Source organism: Globicephala melas, chromosome 10 (assembly GCF_963455315.2).
Source record: "Globicephala melas chromosome 10, mGloMel1.2, whole genome shotgun sequence".
Taxonomy (NCBI): domain Eukaryota; kingdom Metazoa; phylum Chordata; class Mammalia; order Artiodactyla; family Delphinidae; genus Globicephala; species Globicephala melas.
The window spans coordinates 44,228,469-44,235,445 of record NC_083323.1 but is presented as its reverse complement, the minus strand read 5'-3'; the positions used below and the strand labels follow the sequence as shown (position 1 = coordinate 44,235,445).

The following is a 6,977-nucleotide window of genomic DNA, read 5'->3' as shown; positions in this document are numbered from 1 at the left end:
TAAATGCTATTGAATACCTATAGGCAAATTCCTCTTATAATCCAGAATAAAATACTTAGGTTTTACTAAGTTTTACAGACTTATGTTCTATTATAATATAATTTAGAGAGCATGCTTTGTAAGACTCTGTTCCATTTTTACATTACTGCCTGAGATAGAGTTAATTTCCCATGGTTTTCTACAGATTGTATTTGGAAAGTTAAATAGAAGTTAAGAAAATATACACACACTTCAGAAATTGCTGGTAGGTTGTCTAATGCTTTGTGATAGATTCAATTTCTCTGAGTCATTAAATGAAACTTATTTAATATAGGCAAGATATGAGGTTCTTTTTAAACCTGAATATTTAATGTTTCTTTACCATGTTACTGAAGAATAACAAGCTTTTTGTTTTTGTTGGGAAAACAATTGTGGAATTAGGCAATGAGAAGTGTAATCAAGAAATTTTGATTTTAGTGATGAAAAATTTAATATCTGGCCAGTTTATTTTGGAGAAGCAACTTGACCTTTCTGGGTTTTAGCCTCTCATTTGAAAAATGATGAAGATGAACAAGATATTCATCAACATGTTTTACAAATCAAAGTGACTATGTTTTCTGTGATCAAATGTATTCAGGACATCTTGTGGTTTCATCATGACCTAACTCTGATGGCTCTGGTGTGCGTTATCTATTATATAACATTTCTGTACCCTTGAAAAGCCATATAAGTTTTAACTATTAGTCATTATTATTAGTTTCTGTTAGTTTCTACAGATTTCTTCATCTCACAGTTCTCTTCATTAAACAATGTGTTTGAAAATATCTCTGGAGAAACCTTGTTTTCATGAGAACTGAAAAAAATAAGACTAAAATGTAAGTTTCTAAACTTATTTTGGCTAATGTTCTAAAAGACAAGCTTACAGGAAGGAGGTATTTAATCCCCTCGCCTTGTGCTTAGTCAAGTAATTATTTGCTAAGTGACTAGAGAATGTATTGATATATTAGGAAAAAGTCAGCAAGAAAGCTCTTTATCTAAAATTCAGGACTCCAGATTTTCACACATATTCATAGTTCAAAATAAACATATTTTTGGCTGCTCTTTAAGGACAAAAAAATTCAGAGGAAAACTTTGGTAAAGTAGATGCTACCTAAACAGAAAGTTAATATTGCTATTTTTTATTTGTTTAGCTGAGTTGAGCAAGATAAAAACACATGGATACCCCTTGTCAATTATTTAGCCAGCGTGTTCCTTCTTTGCCATCATAAAAATGAGGTGCAAGTACTAGGGACTGAGGAGGGGAGCACAGTCTCCCCAACTATGTTCTCTATCAGTTCACTCAAAAAGCAATCCAAGAAATCATTTCATCTAAGCAAATCGGTATACCTGTCATGTAAGTGCATCTTCAAAACAATCTCCAGGCCTATTCTATCCTCCCCCACCTTCCTCTTTCCAACAACTTCCTATCCCTAAACTACTATTGTAAGGAAATCTTGGAACCTGGAATTGATTATAAGATTTTAAATCAAGCTCAACAGTTGGCAAATAATCTTGTCGGTTTATATGATTAACATGTACGTATCAACCTGACAGTGATCACTGTTAAGATATCAATTTTTACAGTGAGGAGGATCAATGGGGACAAATAGAAACTAAAAGACTGAAAGGGAAATAAGAATGACTACTAGGTTTCTGGCTTATGCCTCTAGAGTATGACGGTGCTGTACTCTAACAGTGGGAGAGAACCAAGGTTTTGAAGGAGGGTAATGTGCTCAATCACAGATAGAAGGAGCTTGAAATGCTTTTGATATCCAAGTAAAGATGTTGAGAAGGTAGTTGGATATATGACCCAGAGGAGAGGTCTATCTGGAACTACAAAGATGAAAAGATTGGAGTCATCAACTCATGGATGGTAATTAGAGCCATAGATCTGAAGTTTTAGAGAGAGAGTTAGAGAGAAGGAAAGATATCTGAGTCTTGAGAAATTGCGACATTAAATAGGCAGGACTAGAAGAATGAACATAAATGAGATTAAAAAGAGAACAGAAATATAGTTGGGAAACCTAGAGAGGGTGATGTCACAGAAACCAAGAAAAGAGAAGGAAAATATCAGAGACAATAGAAATAATGGAGTTGTCTACACTGTCAAATGCTATGGTAACAGCAAATAAGAAGAGGACAGAAAAATATCCATTGAATTCCACAACATGAAGGTCAGTGGTGAGATCAGTGAATTTTCACTGTAGAAAAGACAAAGAAAGCCAGTTTTGAATAGACTGAGGAGTGATGAACCAAAGAAAAGGAGATAAAACTATGAACAGTGCTTTCTAGAAGTTAGATTAAAGGTAAAGAAGAGTATGGTGATAAGCTGGAGGCAAATATGTGGTTGAAGGATGATTTTGTGTAATTGTATGTTAGAGGGATCTAGTCGAGAGGGACTGGTTCCATAAACAGGGATTAGAAACAATCATGAATAATATAAGCATCCTCGGAATACAAAAGTAAGTAGATCTCAAAGCACAGATGAAAGAGCTGTGCTTAAAGAGAGATGGCCTCGCTTCTAATGTAACAGGAGGGAAGAAAACGTCATATGCCTGCATGAGTAGGCTTGTAAATTTCCTGTTTTGTAGGAGCAAACTGAGGGAGTTCCTGTTAGATAATTTTATCTATTTACTATTGTTTCCCTAAAAGTCAGCTTGTCTGCCTTTTAAGATTTACAATAAAGTTATTATTATTATTTTTGGTTACCATATGTGCCTATAAATGACTAAAGCTTTGTCTGTGGAATTAAACTATGTTAATGATTGAACAATCTACTTAGGCAGAGTTATCCTGAAGCCTTAGGGTAAAAGGCTGTATGCTAAAGTCAATAATAAAGGCTAGATCTAGGTCTGGTTTAATGGAAAGGATCGATACTTTGCAAAAGAGCTTTTGAAAGTAGAATTTTTACACTGGAAAAGAGAAGTTTATTTTTAGCAAAAAAAAAAAATCTTCCCTCCCACCAGACTCTGCAAACCTAATATATGTACTCCCCATGATCTGTCATAAACACAATTACATGTAGTCTTCCATATTTTCTCCTTTTTTCTGTAGCTATAGGAAAAATTATAAATAGAGATTTCTATCGTGATAATTCATTTATTTTAGAAACATGTACTTTTTGATGAATTTAAAAGTTTTCCTCAACTATACCTTATGGAAATCTCTCCAAATCAATTGGAATAGTTCTCATTTATTCTTTTCAATATTTCAGAGTGAGCTTTGTACCATAAATTATTCAGTTATTCCTCTATTGATGGTGATTTAAATTTTTACTGATTTTTGTTTTCTTTTTTGCTTCTATGAACCAATACTGCTAGGATATCCTTGTTATGAAACATTTTATACTAGTGTCATTTTATATGTATATAATGATTCTCAGGAAAGGAGTCTCCAAAGTGTGTATGTAATTTTTATTTTAATGGATTTTGTCAGGTTGCAAACCAACATGGTTGTAACAATTAACATTTTTACCAGCAATACATGAGAGTCCTTTTAACCTTGCATCCCCACCAAATCAAGATGCAAATTTCCAAAGGAAATATTAAGAAAGGTTATCATCCCTAAGGTTGACTATTCAAAATATTTCAAAGAATGAAGATTGATAGGGGACTTAGGAAAAGTATTTCTTTGTATAAAGTTGAACTGAGAGATTCATCCCCAAAGTCAATGGTTGGGGGAGTCCCCTCCTCACTTCAGGTCAGGAGAGTGACATTAACAGAGCTACTAGGGAGTAGAATTTCTAGATAAAATACTAAACATGGAAGCTAAAGTTCAATTGCTATTGCAGATAAACAACAAATGATCTTTTAGTAAAATGTATATCCAAAATATTGTAGGGAACATACTTCTACTAAAAATATCTGTTGATTATCTTCAATTCAAATTTTACTGGATGCCTGTACTTTAATTTGTTAAATCTGACATCCCAAACTAGGAGAGCTTGATATCCTGAATTAAGGCAACATAATGATCAATGTCTCACACATGCCTGAGAAATCTAGCAGGTGAGAGATGTGCCAGTGGTCTGCTTAGGCTGGGATTAGCCTGCATTCTTCATTCGTCTGATCAAAGAATGAATGTTTCCCCCTCATTTCCCAGATGTAGGAGATGGGCAAGGAAGACTAGTGTGTGTCCTATGCAGGCTTGCTCCTAGATGGGTGAACTGGACTCAGCAAAGGAGAAGCTAGAGGTAGATCTCCAATTTATAAAAACTGAAAAGGGAGTGAGCTAACACCAACATATAGTGCCTTTGTGTGTGGGTCAAGAAAACTTCAGGTAAGAGGATAATGAACAAGATTTCCAAAGAATCTGCAAAAGTAGCAAGGAGTGAGAAAGTTAGCATTAAATCCACCTGACTGAAAGAGTGGGAGACCTCCTCACAAGAGTGAGTTAGATATTTCCTGTCCCTCTCATCTATGCTCTATTTTGACATGGGCAGGTTCAGAAACTGTGGTTGCCAAAATCAAAGAGGGGGAATTGGAGAACGAAGTGTAGAAGGAGAAAAGAAAAATTATACCCCACTCCTTCTGCCTACATTCTGCTTTCAGTGATTCCCGAGGTGGTATGTGAGGGAGAAGACTCAATTTGATTCAGGTTTAGAATGTTGATTCCTATTTGGAATTGGATATTTTTATTAATACAAAAGGCATTTAGTTATTTAAAGTGATTGTGGGATTTTTTTTTACTACCTAAGGATAAAAAGGAAAGCATGGAGTCATCACACTTTTCATTCAGACACATGAAAAAAATCTTCTTTTCCCAAACAGGTACCATTTGAATGAAAAGTGGGAGAGATATGTTTATTCAACATAAAGGTTATAGATGTTATTAGTCTTTTAAGGTTTATTAATTCAAAGAGGTTTAAATATAAGTTCTTAGGGTAGTTTTTAAAACAATTTAATTTGGGGGAGAAGAATGACAAATAAGGTGATAAAATCCCAGGGGCTGGAGTAAGAGCCACAACCTTAAATGTGTCCAACTTCTGAATTCTAAGAACTCTGTATAATCTTGTATTGTGATTTGCTTTTTAAATATCTTTCCAAATTGTCTGTAAGCCTCTCAAAGGCAGCAGCTATCATATCTTTTCTTTGAATTCCTACCACCAAACATAGTGCCACCTGCACAGTAGGTTAGATATAGATTTCAACTGATTGGTGTCTTCTACTGTTTCTTGAAGGATGAGATATAGTAGAGGGTCTAGATGCTTGGAACATATAAGAACACTATGAATTCAGAAGAGAGGCTGGGCCCCTAGGACAGTTGAAGATCTTATGAAAAGGGCAGGCCATGATGTAGGCTTTGAATCAAAAATACTTTTCAGGCAGAGTATGGACTGAGCAAAATGGAGGTGTGACTACGTGTTTTGTATTCAGGAAATAACGATGGATGGAGATTAAATGACAAAATGTCTAAGAAGACTGAAATTTATATGTTAACTTTTTTGTGTGTGTGTGTGGTACACGGGCCTCTCACTGTTGTGGCCTCTCCCGTTGCGGAGCACAGGCTCCGGACACGCAGGCTCAGCAGCCATGGCTCACGGGCCCAGCCGCTCTGCGGCATGTGGGATCTTCCCGGACCGGGGCACGAACCCGTGTCCCCTGCATCGGCAGGCGGACTCTCAACCACTGCACCACCAGGGAAGCCCTACATGTTAACTTTTGAAAGTATTTGATGAAGGGAATGATTTGCACAATGAAGATATAAAAAAAAGTTTTTCTCCGTAAGTTTTGAACTGGTAGAATAAAAAGACAAGGTGTTAGAGGCAGCTAGAGTAATGGCCACTTAGAGAGTTTTATAAGAACCCTGGAAGAAGTGGGTAATGATATGGATACAGCAGTGACATAAAAGAGAAAGAATTCATATGGGAGGCTCTACAACAAAGGAAGAAGAGACTAATAGGATGGCAGAAGAGGGAAGAAGGAAGGCTCGCAAGATGGTTTGGAGCCAGAGAAAATGATGAGCTCATTCACAGAAACAGGACAATTCACATAGTGCATTTAGTTGAATAAAAACATAAATAAAATGTGTAGACTTAGAAGATCCTTGCTTACTTCATCCAAAATATTTTGCAAATAAATCTGATATTATGTCTATGAAAATTTTAAACTCTTCCAAATTCATTTTTCAAAAAATAAAGAATATTTACTTCTCTAAAGTTAAATACAGCTGTCTTTTCCTTCTGTTTTTTTGTAATAATTCTGTTGTTTTTAGTTCTCACTCATCAGGCAAAGCAAGATCCTCAGTTATATGGGTATTCTATCAGAGGTTAGATTTTGTTGGGGAAAAAACTCACAATTGTTTATATTAAGTCCTATATTAGTTAAATATTGATTCAAAGACCAATTAGCAGTGACTTAAACATGACAGAAGATTTATGTCTCTGCTGCATAAAATTCTAAGATTGCAACATAGTGGGATTTGGAAGAGTTGCTTTTCCATCATCAGCATAGATTCCATCCCTGGATCCAAGGTGACTGTTCCAGTTGTTGATACTTCCTAGGTGAAAAGAACAAGTGAAAGGCAAGTAACTTCCTTTTAAGAATGTGACCTGAAAGCTGCTCACATCCCATTGGCTAACACTTGTTCACATGGTTTGGGAAATGTTATATTTAGATGGGCATCCCAATGACAATTCGGAGGAGGAGGGATTTGGTTGTAAAATGAATAAGGGGAAGCTTTGCACAATGACAGTATTGTAGCCAATGAGGTTTATCCAAGGCACAATTATTGCTAATTATAATGAATAAGGGTAGTCTTATGCAGGAAAACCCAAGTCTGCTTATATTTCATGTAGCACACCCTGTCCTCCTGATGTATACTTATTATTAGGCTTTCCTTTTTCATTCTGTTTCATTATTTCTTTATTAGTTATAGGTTTTCTTTAAAGTTTCAATTTATTATTATGTATAACAATATTAAGAGATAAACTTTATGAGTCATATTAAAAATTTTAAGGG

At 35.4% G+C, this 6,977-nt stretch overlaps 1 pseudogene; it reads left to right on the top strand.

Moving 5' to 3' along the window:
• The first annotated feature begins 6,693 nt into the window (after positions 1-6,693).
• Positions 6,694-6,761, top strand: LOC132598054 (U4 spliceosomal RNA; annotated as a pseudogene).
• The last annotated feature ends 216 nt before the right edge of the window (positions 6,762-6,977 follow it).